This window comes from Podarcis gaigeae (assembly GCF_964106915.1).
Source record: "Podarcis gaigeae genome assembly, chromosome: 6".
Taxonomy (NCBI): domain Eukaryota; kingdom Metazoa; phylum Chordata; class Lepidosauria; order Squamata; family Lacertidae; genus Podarcis; species Podarcis gaigeae.
In genome coordinates, this window is record NC_139682.1 from 84,287,620 (window position 1) to 84,305,486 (window position 17,867).

Genomic DNA, 17,867 nt, shown 5'->3' on the forward strand with positions numbered 1-17,867 from the left:
ATCTCTGGGAGTTATATATGTCATTTCCTGGCCTCCCCCCCCCCCAAAAAAAAAAAATACTAAAACAGCTCAAATATTGAATGTATAGCTTATGGGTTTTTTTTAGTAGAGGGAGAGAAATTCAGAAAATTTGGAACAATTGCTCTGCAGATGAAATTTCTAAGGGTGCATTTGTTAACTAGGTAATGGAAGATAGTTACTGTTTTGCTGTTGCAATGGCACATTAACTGTATTCATTCTTGTGGAATAATAATAATAATAATAATAATAATAATAATAATAATAACAACAATTATTATTATTATTATTATTATTATTATTATTATTATTATTTATTATTATATATACCCCGTCCATCTGGCTGAGTTTCCCCAGCCACTCTGGGCAGCTTCCAATCCAGTGTTAAAAACAATACAGCATTAAATATTAAAAACTTCCCTAAACAGGGCTGCCTTCAGATGTCTTTTAAAGAGAAGATAGCTGCTTATTTCCTTCACATCTGAAGGGAGGGTGTTCCACAGGGCGGGCGCCACTACTGAGACGGTCCTCTGTCTGGTTCCCTGTAATCTCACTTCTTGCAGTAAGGGAACCGCCAGAAGGCCCTCGGTGCTGGATCTCAGTGTCCAGGCTGAACGATGGGGGTGGAGATATTTATGAAGATAAATATGATCTTCATAACAATCATGACTGTTACATCACCATCACCATCAATGATAGTGATGCTGATAAGGCTGAAAAGTAGAGTTGTACACACATACAACCTGGGAACCCAAAAAGCTGGATCCAGCCCCAGAACAATTTGTGGTGGCGCTAATGTTTAAGGTTTATAAACCCTAATTAAACATTTGCTGGGAGGGGGGCAAGAAGGATACACTGCATCTCCTCCCTCCCTCCCTCCCTCTTGCTGCCTTCACTACAGGGAAGACCCTCTCAAAGGAGCACCTAGAAGTTTGCAAGATTCAATCCTGCTGGGTGCTGCTTTCCAAGTGCCTTCCCAGCTGCTCAGGAGAGGATTCAGCCATGATGGGATCTGCACAGAGACCCCAGCGCGGTCTCTGTGAGGAACATGCTGATGAAGTAGACCCCTGCAGCCTGCTTCATCAACCGACAACACCAGATTGCATTGGGTAACCCAATCTGGGTCTCCCAAAGGTTCTCTCAGCCCATCTCAGCCCAAGCCTGGATCCCAGAAAATTGACCTTCAGTTTGGGATTCATCAGAATGTGGTACACATCATGTTGATGATCTCCTTGACCAAGCTTCTACTTAGTGGCCCAGTTGTCCCACCAGGTTCATTAGCCACCACCGATCATTGCTAGGTGTCAGGGATTCCTGGTCCCTCAGCCTCACTTGTCTACACCATGAGTATCTGTGTCTAAGTTTATTTAATCATTTCTGCCCGCAATTCTCTCAGAACACTTTTAAATCAGCTAGCAATGCATTTGGTAGTTTTGGACATGAGGTGGAGTTCACCACTTGAGACAGTGGGTGGGCTGTCACATACTTGACAGGTCACAACATATAGCATTTGGCTTGATGAGTCAGAAGTTCTGGTGAGTCAGAAGGTGTGGGCTTGTACTACATCTAAGGGATTGCAGCATTTCTTGATATTCTCAACTGTGATGCTGAAGGCAACATATATAAACTTTGGACAAAGGTAGAAAATGAAAACAAGGTGCAGTAAAATGGCATTGACAAAAAGTGGGTGGAATCATTGGTGGCCATACAATTGAAAATCAGGCAGCAGAACACAAAACAATATCATATGGGGGAAAGGAAATACCTTCTTTTAATGAAATTTGGGTTGAGCTAAAGGTTATGTTGTTGCTACAGTGCTAAATTTGAACAACCCACTTTCCATTTTTAACACCTATTTACCTCAGAATGAGTGGCCTTGATAACAATCAAAAAATCAATAAGAAATCTGGTATTCAAAAAAGAAAAGAAAAGAGAAATACAGAGTTATGAAATATAGGAAACATGCATAAGGACATAACTCACTGATGACATTTAATAAGGGTTTAAACCTTCAAGCGCCAGCCATTTCCAGCCCCATCACATAGTGGTTATAGACATGTATACACTCTGACAGAACTCTAGAAAATTCGGAGAGGATGTCAGCTTTTCTCATTCATTGTAGGATCACTTACCAACCTTAAGGTTCCATCATATCCTGCATTATTCAAAACCCAGTACAGTCATACCTCAGGTTACAGATGCTTCAAGTTGCAGTTTTTTGGATTATGGACCTGCCAAAACCCAGAAGTACCCTAATGGGTTACTTCCGGGTTTCAGGGGTCGCGCATGCACAGAAGCACCGAATCGCAACCTACGTGTGCGCAGATGCGCCACTGCGGGTTGCGAACGTGCATCCTGCATGGATCACGTGTTGGTGTTTCGCAACTTTGACCTGTGGCAGGACCTTAGCCAGACCTTAGCAGAGCGTACGCAGAGTTCCAGAAAGCAATCAGTTACAGGCACGATGGATGAAGCAGGAGCAAAATGCTGCTACTAGTAACTTGGTTACATAGATGTGTTTATTATTTACAGCAGACTCTACAAGTTACTATATACGAGAACAGACACATGGATCTTTGCGTGGACAGGCGGAGTCCCCAGATCCTGCGCGGTCCCCCCGTCATGTGGAATAACGACTCAAGACAACATGCTATGGGATTAAATTGGCCACAACTTTATTAAATTTCAAATGTGGGTAGACCTTGGCTCAGGCATTGGGCGTTCTTCCTCCCCAGTCCCCAGCCAGGGACCTAGGGAACATCAGGGATATCCAGTGGGGGGAGGGATGGGCCGGCTCTGGAGAACATATGTTCAAGCAGAGATAGCCGCCCCCGTTACGCCGCCACCGCAGGGGAGAGCAATGACGACCTTTCGGCGTACGGCCAAAGCCTCCCTTCAGAAACCCCTTTAACGAGGAACCCTGGTATCACCGCCGCAAAGAGGAAGATGGACTAAAGGATTCCGCCCAAGGCCTGATACCGCCAAAGTTGTGACGTTTTGCTATGGGAAAGGCGAAACCTGCCAATGCAGGGAAATTCCTTTCCGGCCCTTTAACAGCAACCTTGACGTAGCAGCGCCCACATACCTGTGAAGAAAAGTTAACCTGCAAAACCTGTGAGGAAAAATTAACCTGCAAAATAAGATATTAACTGAGGGTGGGTAGGGTGGGAGAAGCTCTGGAGCCAAGTGAGGATTCCCAGGTAAGATCCTCCCTCTATTGTGTGGGCAGGTAATCCCTCCCCTACCTGGCCTGGTCTCCTTGGCAACACTTCCCCCAGGTGGGATTGGGCAACTGACTGAGGTAGGCGGAGACCTCCAGGTATCCCACCTGAGGGAAGGCAAAGCCAAGCCTATGCTGTTGGGGCCGCTCCAGATCTAGGGGCTGCACGCGTCCACGCAAAGGGTGCCCCCCGTTTTAAGCGGGGAGTGGTCATTACTAGCTCTGTCTTAAGAAATTCCAAACAACTCTCAGAACTCACACTGACCAACACACACTCCAGTCAGTAAGGGCCATAAGTTATTATGCCTGTGTGAGACCTTAACCAAAGGTAAACCTGTTTCCAGGGTCCCATATCTCCAGGCAGATAACTCCTCTCTGCTCAGTCATCCTTGGCTGTTGGCCAACTCTTAATTGACGCTGTGTGAAGCTGCACAGAATGGCACATAGTCAAAAATCCCAACATCACGTCCGCAATCCGAGCGTCCACTGTAGTGACAATCAGTGGATGTGGAGAGAGGATGGAGAAATGTAAACTATGATGATGTCACAATATAGGTAAGGGCACAATCCTAGTTCTACATCCACTGGGATGAGCAAGTTAGGATGTGACAGATCTATAGCTTAGCCAGCAGGTTCCCAGCTCAGTTTGGCAAGAATTTGGTCAGATAACTGGCTCTAAAAAAATGGCTAACCTATAAAAATTTATTAGAAGAATGCAATAATAAATTAAGATTAAAGAATTATGACACTTTAAAACAAATTGGCATAAGTTGGCTGCAATATTATCAACAGAATCTTTGAGCAAGATAAAATAAAAAAGGGGTTTGAGAAAATAATCTCTGATTTGGTCTAAGAACTTCTCTCAAATAACAAAAAAGAATCTGTCTAAAATGTACAAATTATTATTAAAATTGCATCTTAAAGATGTAATGGTAAAATGGGCACAAGACCTGGGATATAATATAGAATTAGAAAAATGGGATAACCTCAGGAAAAATGATATTAGATTCACAGCTTGTTACACAATTAAAGAAAATTTCCTTAAAATGATGTACTGGTGGTATATGACTGCAGCAAAATTGGCTAAAATGAACAAAAAGATTAGTAACAAATGCTGGAAATGTAATCAAAAAGAGGGGAGTCTTTTCCACATGTGGTGGACGTGTCCCAGAATAAAAATATTCTGGGACATGATATATGAAGTAATAAAAAAAAATGATTAGACATACATATTTTTTAAAAGCCAGAATTATTTTTATTGGGAATTTTCACAACAGACATCCCAAAGGAAAATAAAAGAGTCTTTCTATACACAATCATAGCCGCAAGGATCATGACAGTGAAACATTGGAAATGTAATACAAGTCCCACATAAGAAGAATGGCTCTTAAAATTAAGTGAATATATAGAACTTGCCAAATTAATGGATCTAATAAGAAATCACTCAAAAGAAAGAACAAGGAGAGAATGGGCTGTCGTTATTAATTACATGGAAAAAGAAGGCTTCCAGAACATCACCTGGCTTAGCATAGACTAAATCCCCCTGACAGTCAGACTGTCTCTCCAATATTTACCATTTGAATACAGTTATCTGGAAAAAAAATGATTTGCTAAGTATGTTCATCGATAGCAGGAAGTCAAGATACGAATAAAGGAGGCAAGCTGAAGCTGTTTTAAAAAGGCTTGAACTCCCTATGTAGAAGTTGATATGAATTATTATTAATTTTTTAGGTTATCTATTTTTCCTTTTTCATTCTTTGTTTTGTTTCTTCTCTCTTTTTTATTCTTTACTTTTCTTTTTAGTTTTATTTATGTATATTTTATGTATTTATGTGTTTGCAACTAATAAAAATCTTAAAATAAAATAAAATAAATATAAACTAATGCTCTGTTCTCAAAAGGGGATTCCAAGAGGGCGCGGGGGGGGGGGGATTAGTGTTTCTAATTAGTTGCAGGTCCTTTCTGTATTCAGTCCAGAAGAGCCAATCCCTTAGTTGTCGTCTATTCAAGCTCAAAGCAGAACTCAGTTCTGAAAGAGATATGGTTTTCAGAGTTGGTTACCATCCGATTCCATATACCACAGAGCAGGAAAATGCTCAATAGCCATACCGTGGTATCTCGGGTTACAATCGTTTCGGGTTATGTGTTTTCAGGTTGCGGAGCGCAGGAAACCCAGAAGTACCAGAAAGGGTTACTTCCGGGTTTCACCACTCTCACATGTGCAGAAGCGCCAAATCGCATCATGCGTGTGCAAAGTGTCACAAATTCTCTGCGGTGCTTTAGCAGAAATGCTCAGAGTTCCAGGCTCTTCAGTGCAGTATATTTATTGTGAGCTATATATACAAATATCTACAGGCTATAATACACGAGCAGTTCATATAGTCAAACAGAGTACCTGGCTGCACCTTAAGGCAAATAGGAAGACCTTTCTATCTCTCTCTCTCTGACCACACTCCTCTACACCAACCCCTTACTACTGAAGGTTTCCCTTTTAAACCGATGACAGCCAATCAACTGACAGCACATTACTGCTGAGTCTTTCTGACCCAGCACTTCCATAGAAAGTATTGCAGGCTGATTGCATCTGCCAGTTGCATCAGCTAGCAAACTCAAGCCTACAGACTTACTATCTCATAGCATTCTGTGAATCCTGCAGCGCAGATGCGGCGCTGCAGGTTACGAACGCTGCAGGTGCCTCCGTCACGAATTACATCCGCAGCCCGAGACTCTACTGTAGTAGCATTTTTAAAAATATATATATATTCACTGAGCACAGTCCCCTCTCGCTGGCCACCCAGATTCTGTACAATGAAGAGCTTTACACCATCTTAACTGAAGATGGCATGAATTATGCTGGTTTCCCATAGCTATGATTGTTTCCTAAGTGTGCTAATAAAATATATGGATAACGGGAAGACATGATATAGGGGGTGTAGATCTCTACTACTGTCATTCTGTTGCTAGGGATGGAGGAGGAATCGGTTTAAAATGGATTTATACATGAAAATTTGTGGTTCTGATGCAATCAAGTTTTGCACACATTCGTTTGTCGTCACATTGAGTGCCTGTTTATGTCTGAGCTGCATTGCCTGGGTTGTTGTTATTAAGTTAAAAAACCCTCAACTAATTATATGCAAAATTATATGCAAATAAATTACATATATGTGTAATACTTATCAAGGAATCAAGTCCCAGGTTGTACTATATTTCTACAGTGTTATATTATAAATATATCAATACACTTTTTTAGAGTTTCTCTCTGTTTATGCACTGGTTAGTTTAGGAAATCTGGTGTGCATATGCATATAATCAGTGCCAGATTTATGTATAAAGCTAAACAAGCTATAGCTTAGGGCCCCACTCTCTTGGGGGCCCCCAAATAAATTTAGAGGGGGGGAACTGGATGTACATTTCCAAAATATAAGATAAAAAAACAAATAAAATAAAACCTACATACAGCAACAGTGTTGTGTTGTGTAGGCTCCTATGATTTAAGTCAGGCATTGGCAAACTCAGCCCTCCAGATGTTTTTGGACTACAACTCCCATCATCCCTGACCACTGGTCCTGTTAGCGAGGGATGATGTGAGTTGTAGTCCCAAAACATCTGGAGGACAGAGTTTGCCTATCCCTGATTTAAGTAATGGGCCCCACCTGCTCCCTAAAATTTCACTGGTTTTAGATATCTATTAGCTCCATAAATTACCATATAGCATATATTCAACACAATAAACAGCCACAATTTGTTGTTGACAAAGGACAGCTGGGCATATACCTTTAGTAGTTTAGGGCATCATCAAACCTAAATCCAGCCCTGCATATAATTGTTCATATTTTCAACAGAACTGGGAGGGTTTGTTGCTTGTCAGAATGAAGGATTGAGATGAGACTTAAGAAAAATATATATGCAGATAAACTCAAAAGCCGGCAGGCAGCAGCACTGCCTCCGAGACAGAAGCAGTGTAGCTCTGCACTGCACAACCAGCCAGCCAGCCAGGAACCCTTTTTGGGGGGTGGTGTGGTGTTTGCCCGTTCATTTGAAAATGTCTGTACAGGGGGAAGAGAAAGGGTTAAAATGTAGACCAATAGGAAAGCCGGAGGCGGAGCCTACCTGTTTATAAAAGGGCTTAGCCCAACGTTTGGGTATAGGTAGTTGGTTGGTTTTAATGGGTTGGTTGGTTGGGAAAGGCAGTTGGAAAAGCAGTTGGCAGGCAGTTGGAAATAGAGAGACAGTTAGGGCAGTGGGTTCTTGTGTGAGGGGAGGTATACCTGAAGGAGGGTCTCCACCTCCATTGTTCTGCCCAGACACTTAAGTCCAGCCTTCTGGCGGTTCCCTTGCTGCGAGAAGCCAAGTTACAGGGAACCAGGCAGAGGGCCTTCTTGGTAGCAGCACCCACCCTGTGGAACACCCTCCCACCAGATGTCAAAGAGAAAAATAACTACCAAACTTAATAGGTTATTGTATTTTAGTGTTTTGTTGGAAGCTGCCAAGAGAAGGGCGGAATATAAATATATTATTATTATTATTATTATTATTATTATTATTATTATTATTATTGAGACAGGAAAAAATAAGAGTAAGAAGGTAAAGAGTAACAACATTTGGAATGCAGTTAAAGTTTGTGTCTTCAATAAACTACATTTTTCTTTGTTAACTTAAGAACCTGACTGAGACTAAGTGATTTACCAGGGAGGACCTGGCTGGTGCAAGCGGATTAGTGGTGTACGGTTCAATAGTCTGTGAGACGACCGGGAGCTCCGTATGAACGCCACAGGGGGCTTGGATGTGGAGGCAGTGCGTCCCTGCCTCCGAGCCCGAGGCCCTCCCTGCAGAATAGGGTGCCTCGCTGTCTGCAGAGAGGAAGAGGGAGCTTCCACCGCCAGCCACCGCAATGCAGATGTGCGATGTGACATACACATGCCTTCACGTTGTAGCCTTTCAGACCTTTTCCATGGGTTGGGTGAGCGTTGCTCCCAGGAGGGAGGGAGGAGTCAATAGACACCGAGGGTTTATTCCTGCTCTCCGGAGCAGCAGAAAGGCACTGCGTGATCGTTCACAGCAAGCGCACTTAGAGAGCAATTACATACAGCTTATATCCCTTGTAGGTCCCCTTTCCCCCTCCCCAGGAATCCAGCCTCGTGTGTGTTTGTACATGTAAGTTTACATCCTTGAGCCTCCTTGCGCATGAACAGACCTTCATGTTTCTGTACTCTTATCTTGGAGTAGAAAGGTCACCCATCTATAGTAGTACTCCTTACTCCTGGCACCATCCCCGGACTGACAGGCCTGTCTTGCAAGGTCTGTGCATCATCGTGGTCAGGATATTTACAACCGGTAAGATAAGACCATCCCATCTCCGCTAGGAACTGACAAGGCCATCCATTATGCCTTCAGGAACTGATAAAGGAGAAGGCTTTGTTTATACAGCTGGTTTGTGTTATACAGCTCAAGCTAATGGATTTAAGCTAATTATTGAAGAAGAAAGAATTAGGGAATTTTGGGGCTGGGGCCCTGTTCAGGTGACTGCACACTGAACAGTCAGGTTTGGGTAACCTGTTCCTTCAACGTAATGTGTGTGACGTCACACATACTATGTGCTGGCATGTGCATGTGAAGTTGCACATGCATGTTGTGGCAGCAGGCACCCTCAATCCTGAGGGTGAGTTGGCCCTCCTGGTTGGAAGTGAACCTAAAGAACATCTATTCCAACCACCTGCAATTCAGGAATAGACAGCTGTCTCACACAGGGATCAAACCGGCAACCTTGCCGTTATCAGAAGCGTGCTCTAACCGACTGAGCTGTAAATCCTCCTGCATCTTATACTTAATCTTTCTATCAGTCCATGGTTAGGCCTCAGCCCAGGCGCATATTGTAGAATATCTTGAATCTGAAACCCATGTGTTCTTTAAAAATGTTAAGCAAATGTGGAGTTCTTCAGATTTTACTGGTGTGGGGAAATACACTTTAATTAAAGTTTCTAAAGTTGTAGGGGGTGGAAATCCCAGCAAGTATATCAAATGTACTTTTGCAAATGTAGCCCTAAGGACAAGTCTAATTACTTTCTTTCCCACCGTTTTCATCTTTCTGTTTGTTTTGTTGATAATGTTCCACCATCTGATGACATTAACAGAGAGCAAGCCTGGTGACTCATTCCATGGCTCAGCTAGGGAGCCTGATGCTGTTCAGAATAGAGGGGGGTGCCTATATATATATATGTGTGTGTGTGTGTGTGTGTGTGTGTGTGTGTGTGTGATAGATTATCTGTGCTATTCTGCTGGAACTCCCACTGTGGCAATCCTTGTTGTGCACCCACAAGAAAAATTCAAATAATACACTAGACCAGAGATTCCCAACTTCTGTATTCTTGAGACACCTCTGTTGTGCCAGATTACCAGTTGGTTGAAACTAATATTTGCAAATTCTCCACATTTTTATCCATTTAGTTAGTCTACTAGGAGCTACTGGGTATGATTCCATGGTTGGAAATACTCAGTGAGAAGGGAGCCCAAGAAGGAGGGGAGTTTCTAAAAGGAGAAATATTGAAGGCCCAAATGCAGACGTTAACAACAAGAAAGAAAAGTGGGAGGCATCTCAGGAAACCTGTGTGGCTGCATAAGGAGCTTACAGATGAGCTGAGAGTTAAGCAGGACATGTATAAGAAATGGAAGAAAGGGGAAATCACAAAGGAGGAGTATACACAAGTAGTCAACACTTGCAAGTGGGAAAGTCAGGCTGGCTAAAGCTCAGAATGAGTTTAGGCTTGCAAGAGAGGTTAAAAATAATAAAAAGGTTTATTTGGCTATGTCCGAAGTAAGAGGAGGAACAAGCAAGTGGTCGTTCCTTTGTGTGGGGAACATAAAGAAATGTTATTGGGTGACAGAGAAAAGTCAGAACTACTCAACACCTACTTTGCCTCTGTTTTCACCCCAAAGTGACACCCAACCTGGTGATAACAGTACAAATGATGTAAGGAGGGAGCTGTAGCCTAAAATAGGAAAAGAGGCCGTAAGGGGACACCTATCTACTTTAAATGAATTCAAATTTCCAGGGCCTGATGAGCTGCATCCAAGGGTACTAAAGGAGCTTGCGGAGGTAATTTCAGAGACTTTGTCTATTATCTTTGAGAATTCTTGGAGAACAGGTGAGGTCCCTACAGGCTGGAGGCAGGCAAATGTTGTCTCTATCTTCAAAAGGGGGGAAAGGAAGATGCGGTTAACTATCGACTGGTGAGCTTGACATCGATACCAGGGAAGGTCTTAGAACAGATAATTCAACAGTCGGTGGCCTCTCACTACCACCAGGGCCTCTCACTACCACCGCTTCGCCACCACACAATTTCTGTTCTCACCCTGAAGCAAAGTTCTTAACCCGAGGTACTATTTTTATTTCTGGGTTAGCGGAGTATGAAACCTGAAGCCTCTGTAACCTGAGGTACCACTGTAACTTACATAAAGGATCAATAAATGTGTCACCGATTGTCTATAAACCTTTATAGGTTTCTAGGGGTCTTGGCACTTAACCAGGCTTTGTGCTTACTTGCAATGAAGCACAAGAGCCATGATAATGTTTTTGGTTGGCACACTTATTTATGGTATGAAAAGGTGAAAGTATGTAATTTATAAATCATGTAATTAGGAAAAAAATTGTATAGATTATGGAATAAATACACAAATCTATTAGAGGCAAAAACACCACTTTGGCTCTAGCCATTGGAAACTATAGCAGTAAAGAAAAAGAATATGATCAAAGGTCTGGAAACCAAGCCTTATGAGGAACGGTTGAGGGAGTTGGGTATGTTGAATGTTTATGATGTTTTAATGTATTTTAAATCTTTTGTTGGAAGCCACCCAGAGTGGCTGGAGAAAGCCAGCCAGATGGGCGGGTATAAATAATAAATTATTATTAACCTGGAAAAGAGGAGACTGAGGTAGAATCTCCACACACATTAAAAACATTGTGAAAATGCTTTTTTTAAAAAAAAAATTGCTTTGCAAAATGCACTGAATTTGCTATAGCTCACAGTGTCACAATTGTATATTGCACTTTACAATACGTTCAGAACATTTTATTTGCAGCTGTACAGCTGAGTCCTGAGAGGAGATACGATAGGCATCTTCCAATATTGTAAGGGTTGTCTCATGGAGGATGGAGCAAGCTTGTTTCTCCTGCTCTAGAGGGTAGGATCCAGACTGATGGCTTCAAGTTAGAAAAGAGATTCCAACTAAACATCAGGAAGAATTTTCTGACAGTAAGAACAGTTCGACAGAGGAATGAACTCCCTCGGAAGGTGCTGGATTCTCCCTCCTTGGAGGTTTTAAAGCAGAGGTTGGATGGCCATCTGTCATGGATGCTTTTGTTCAGATTCCTGCATTGCAGGGGGTTGGACTAGATGACTGTAGTGGTCCCGTCCAACTCTACCATTCTCGGACTCACAGCATATTTCATACGCCGAATGGGAGACGGTTTTGTCTCAGCACTAATTATAGTGAGTATTCTCTGATGCTGGAGATTAAAAGAAAATAAAGCAGCTAGAAAAAGTAATTAGTCTCCATGGGTAATTCTTTACAGTGAAGGACTATCTCATCATCCTCATATTAATCCTAGGAAAACCTCGAAAAAGCCTTTAGGGTCATTGTTTGACTCAGATGTGTAGAACTATAGCAAACAGCATGAGTCCACATGGTCCCCAGGTGAACCACATCTGCACAACAGTGTTCCAGGTCTCTGAAGCCCATATCAAGGAATGACTGGGGGTTTCCAGATCCTCAACTCCTCTGTTTTTTAAAGCACCCTGCAGCAAGACCTTAAGGCTTCAGATCCAGCTATAACACAATGGGAATCATAGCTCTCCTGATGTTGTCAGACTCCAACACCCACCAGCCCCAACCAGCATTGCCAATGAAGGGTGATGGGAAGCATAAGCCAATGGCATCTGCAGGACCACAGGTCCCCAATCTACATGGCAAATCTCCCATTACCATGTGCCAAAGAAGAAGAAAGAAGAAGACCATGTGCCAGAGCGGAAGGACAAAATGTTTGTTTTCTGATCTTTCAACCTATGACCCGGAAGACTGGGAATTTGCAACAGACTCATGCACTCCCTCTCTCCCCACTTCCACACTCAGGTTTTACTGCTGACTTTCTCAGTCTGGCAAACTATGCCTTACCATTAACATCCAAACTGGGAAGTCCCTCTTTCCCCAGTCCCACAACAAATGTTCTGTAGAAGGGCCATGTCTTTGCGCCATGGAAAATCAGGCAGCCATGCATATATTAACCTGCTGTATCTTCATGGTGAGGGAATGGGGAGAGTGCCTCTGACATTGATGTGACTGAATCTGAGCATGTGAGGTGATGGGAACCTCCCCAAACTAGACGAGAGACAGTGGGTGCAATCTTCCTTTAGCTTTTCATCAAGTAATGATATCCACTGCTACTTTATTCAGAAGATACCGGTAACTTCACATGGTTTATTAATTTTAAATATCCATATTCCGCTTTTCTCCCCAACAGCAGGCCTCCAAGGTAGCTGGCAATAAGAGGAAATTAATTCCTCAAAAGCAAAACAAAAATGTACAATGTCAGTGGTGACTAATGAAGGCATATGAGGTGGAAAGTGTTATTAAATGTTTTTAGCCCAGACCTTAAATGGGCAACCTGCTTCTGTTGAGGGCCACATTCCCTCAAGAATAATTCAAGGGACTATTTTGCTGGGGGGGGCACATACTACTCTTTCCCCCCTCTCCTTTTGCCATCTCATCTCCTTCTCTCTTTCTCTATTCTTCCTGCCATCTCCTTCTCTCTTGCTTTTTGACATCCCTTTCCTACCTCTTTCCACCCATATGAGATCAGGTCCTGCAGAGAGGGATGAAGGGTTACTTTGCTGATCTCATCAAGTGCCTTTTGCCTCCAATGGATTGTTTCTCCTCAGTGGGAACTGCCACATTCATCTTGCAGTTTCATTTGGTGAAACTTGATGTTGGCAATTCTACCCAGAACAATTAGAAAAAGCAAGTCTTCAGGCAAGTTTTCAAAGCATACCTCTTACAAATCAGGGTGAAATGAAAGGTGTGATAATCACTTACAAAAACAGTAGTTACAGGCTTTAGAATTTGATTCATATGACAAAATAAAAGTCCTATGAGTCACTATTAAATCCAACATGAAACAGGGAAGAGAAGCACAATGAAATTAAATGAATTTAGAATTGGAAGATTATTAATGGCAACTCTGTATCTCTATTGCTAATACATTCCTAGGCTGCATAATGATAATAATAAGAACACCCTCTCATTCTGAGACAAAAATAATAATAATGGAGAGGTCATTTTTAGGATGTGGGATTAATTTTGAAGCTGGGGGACATGGAACATCCTGGTGCTCCTCTTGGCTCCTGCAGCTGATGGCCAAATTTCCTATGTGCTCTATCACACCACATAAAAGTCACTTCTGGAAATGTAGCAGAAGTTTAACGTTCATTTCTGTTTTAATTTTTTTTGGGGGGGGGGACTGTTTGCAACCCCATTAACTTGGAAAATCATGAAGTACACATGGAGGAGAGAATATGCTTGTTTTCTCCTGCTCTGGAGGGTAGGACTCAAACTAATAATAATAATAATAATAATAATAATAATAATAATAATAATTTATTATTTGTACCCTGCCCATCTGGCTGGGTTTCCCCAGCCACTCTGGGCAGCTTCCAACAAAGATTAAAAATACATTAAAATGTCGCACATTTAAAACTTCCCTGAACAGGGCTGCCTTCAGATGTCTTCTAAATGTCAGGTAGTTGTTTATCTCTTTGACATCTGATGGGAGGGCTTTCCATAGGGCAGGTGCCACTACCGAGAAGGGCCTCTGCCTGGTTCCCTGTAGCTTTGCTTCTCACAATGAGGGAACCGCCAGAAGGCCCTCGGCGCTGGACCTCAGTGTCTGGGCAGAACGATGGGGGTGGAGATGCTACTTCAGGCCTTCAAGTTGCAAGAAAGGAGATTACGACTAAGCAGTCAGAAAACTTTCTGACAGTAAGAGCTGTTCAGCAGTGAAACAGACTCCCATGAGAGGTGATGGGCTCTCCTTCCTTGGAAGTTTATAAACAGAGTTGGATGTCCACCTGTCATGAATGCTTTAGCTGAGATGCTTGGATTGCAGGGGGTTGGACTAGATGACCCTTGGTTCCCTTCCAGCTCTAAGATTCTATGACTCTATGTCTGAATTCCCAATTCGTTCAAATTTTGAGTAGGAGGTTTTAAGCCTCAATATTTAAATGCTTCATCTCTTGATTGTTTGGGTTCTTGACAGGCATCAAGAATGAAATAACCTGTCAACTGTCGAGCAACTCCCCAAATCCCACACACATTTAAATTATGGAAGGAAATGGCTTCCTTTCCCACTGGTTATTTACCAGTATTTGAAATAATGGGGTGGAGGTGGCAGAGAATGGGGGGGTGGCCCTGAAATCTTGTTTCCACTTAAGGGAAAGTAGAATAAAGTGCTGAATGATATTTGTTGCCCTGCACATTGGAAGGACACTCTAGCAAATATTAAATCTTCCAATCTAGATTTATTTATATCCTGCATTCAAATAAATGGAAAAATTCCACTGATGTTTGATGGAGTTGAAAAAACAACTTGCACTGGAAATGTCTAGTAGTTTCTGTAAGAGGCAAGCAAATATGATATTAGCAATGTTTTGGGGGGGATTCTTCCAAAATATTAGTACTAAGCTACATCAAAGCAGATAATTATAGGAACAATTGTGGAATTTAGATTAGCTTTAGGCACTTTATAACATAAAATGATGAGTGAGAAAAATGAATTTTGTTGATTAGTTAGTATAAAATATGAACAAAAAAATAGGTGGTCAACTGTCAAATTGCATGCTAACGTGGCATGCTATCTATCATGTGCTATAAGATTAGAAGTACCAGTGAGAAGTCAAGCTTGCCTGGTGTCTGCCCTAACCACACAATTCTACTTCAATTCCACTCATGTTGACTTCTGGTTGGAGTGAATGTACTGCAGGACAGAGGTAGGTGCCAGCCCAATACTTTATCTTCTACCCTAGCAGTATAAACCAGATTTGGGAGCTACAGGCTATGGTGTGGCTAGGTAAAAAGGTAAAGGACCCCTGGACGGTTAAGTCCAATCAAAGGTAACTACGGGGTTGGGGCGCTCATCTCGCTTTCAGGGCGAGGGAGCCAGCATTTGTCCAGAGTTTTCTGGATCGTGTTGCCAGCATGACTAAACCAATTCTGGGGCAAAGGTATATCGTGATGGAAACCAGAGAACACGGAAACTCTGTTTACCTTCCTGCCACAGTGGTACCTATTTATCTACTTGCACTGGTGTGCTTTTGAACTGCTAGGTTGGCAGGAGCTGGGACAGAGCAACGGGAGCTCACCCCATCATGGGGATTCGAACCGCTGACCTTCTGATCAGCAAGCCCAAGAGGCTTAGTGGTTTAGACCATAGTGCTACCAACACCCCACAGGGTGTGGCTAGGGTGTGTTTGTTGTGGTCCTCCAGGACTCTCTATCTGGCCCATGAGATTCTCCATAGGCTCTACACCTCACCAGCATTTAGTATTTCCTGGCTGGAACTTGTCCTTGAACTTCGCTAATGGTTCTTGCTTGGCTATATGGAGGGTGGACAGGGGCCTGTCTGCATATGTGTAAGGGCAGAGATTTTGTGCTGGTTTCAGGAGGTCAGCAGAAGCTGCTGTGAACCCCTCAGAGATGTTCCAAGCGAAAATGTCCAAATTAGCCCTATAAATTTAACTTTGGGCAAAATATGGTGGCGAGAACGGGCATGTACATATAGAACTAGTTCCAACTGTTGCAATGAAGGAGTGATTTCTTCTGAGTAGACATATAGAATTGTTCTATATCTTGCATGTCTCCTTCATTGCAACAGTTGGAACTAGTTCTATACTTACAGTACATGTTGATAAACAGGGATCTTTTTTCTCCTCCACACACCTTCACGTTTTCAATTTTCTTCTTCATTTGTCAGTACGCTCCTGGGGGAGAGGGGCTCTGCACATTTCACAGTTTATGCATCCTACCTTTCCCCATCTGACAGAAACAATCTATGTCAAAGTCATTAGCTGCCATAACATTTTAACTGTCTCTGTGAGGTGAGGGCCTCAGATCTGGTGACAATAATTAAAAAGGCAAATACAAGGAGGAAAAACCTGAACTGTAACAGGCAAACTATTATAATGGCAGATTGCTAATTACTTACAGCTCTTTATTGATGACACTTTCAAGAACCATTAGCCACATTCCTTTGTTTCATTAGTTTCATTACAGTTTATCTCCAAGAAACATGTCTGGAGATGTTTTTTAATTGTCTTTCTAAAATCAGATCCATTTCAAAGTGTTTATTGAGTCTCCACACAGGAATGCGGCGATACCCACCCATAAACTAGGTGCAGTCAATGTGAGATGTGAAAGAATCAAAGATTCAAGAAAGAATCAAAAACCACATATGGGATTATTGTTTGGAAGAGAGAGATGGGAAGGAGATCGCTTGGAGTAAGGAATGTGAAAGTACATGGAGGTCAGAAGCAACATGGCATAATGGATAAGAATGATGGATGGGGAGAGAGAGGGAAGTTGTTGGGGGTGAGGTTAGGTGTTAGGAGATTAATAGTTCTTTTCACATTAATCCAAGACTCCAGTTTAGTGTGATTTCCCCACCCCATAATTTATCAGATAAGCAATCTGTTGTTAAATTTGGGTAATTGTCAGTGAAACTATGCTGAAAGGGTTTGGAGGCTTACTCTTGTCACAATAAATTGTGGCACTTTTGAACTCATAATCCAAGGATAGCAAACATATGATGCTCCAGATCTACTTAGTAACAATCAGGTAGTGGACCAAGGTTCCACAATAGCTGTTGTCACCATAGGAACCATTCTACTGAGTAGCTCTCTGGAAAATATATTGGAGGGATTTTTAACCACATAAATGTCATGTAGAATTTTGTGTTCTGAAACTTTCACTATTAGTTACATTAGTAACAGATTCCCAACTTCTAGCTAAAACAACTTATTAATGATTTCTCCTTTTTTTTGGTGGTGGTGGGGAGAGTAATCATAAGTCAACATGTGTTAAATTCGAATTCTAATCTGTTTTACTATTTGTGATAAGAAACAGTGCAGGTCACTTTAAGCACTGGCTGATTCTCATCAGAGCTATCAAATAAAAAAAAGGTAAAAGGTAAAGGACCCCTGGATGGTTAAGTCCAGTCAAAGGCGACTATGGGGTTGCAGCGCTCATCTCGCTTTCAGGCCGAGGGAGCCAGCGTTTGTCCACAGACAGCTTTTCGGGTCTTGTGGCCAGCATAACTAAACCGCTTCTGGCGCAACAGAACACCATGCCGGAAACCAGAGCACACAAAAGCGCTGTTTACCTTCCTGCCTATTTATCTACTTGCACTGGCATGCTTTCAACCTGCTAGGTTGGCAGGAGCTGGGACAGAGCAACGGGAGCTCACCCCATCGCAGGGATTCGAACCGCCAACCTTCTGATCGGCAAGCCCAAGAGGCTCAGTGGTTTAGACTACAGTGCCACCCGCGTTGCATAAATAATATGCATATCGAATATGCAGAGGGTATTT

The 17,867-nt window shown here is 42.4% G+C and overlaps 1 long non-coding RNA gene across 2 annotated transcripts in view; it reads right to left on the reverse strand.

Annotated features, from left to right (window-relative positions):
* The window catches only part of LOC310847539, a 36,993-nt gene extending 19,886 nt beyond the window's left edge, over window positions 1–17,107 (reverse strand). For both annotated transcript variants that reach the window (XR_014565879.1, XR_014565880.1), the window contains exons 1-2: window positions 17,029–17,107; window positions 13,068–13,227 (exon numbers count right to left, since the gene is read on the reverse strand). This is a non-coding gene — a long non-coding RNA (uncharacterized lncRNA). The remainder of the gene's footprint in view (window positions 1–13,067; window positions 13,228–17,028) is intronic.
* Between the last annotated feature and the right edge of the window lie 760 nt (window positions 17,108–17,867).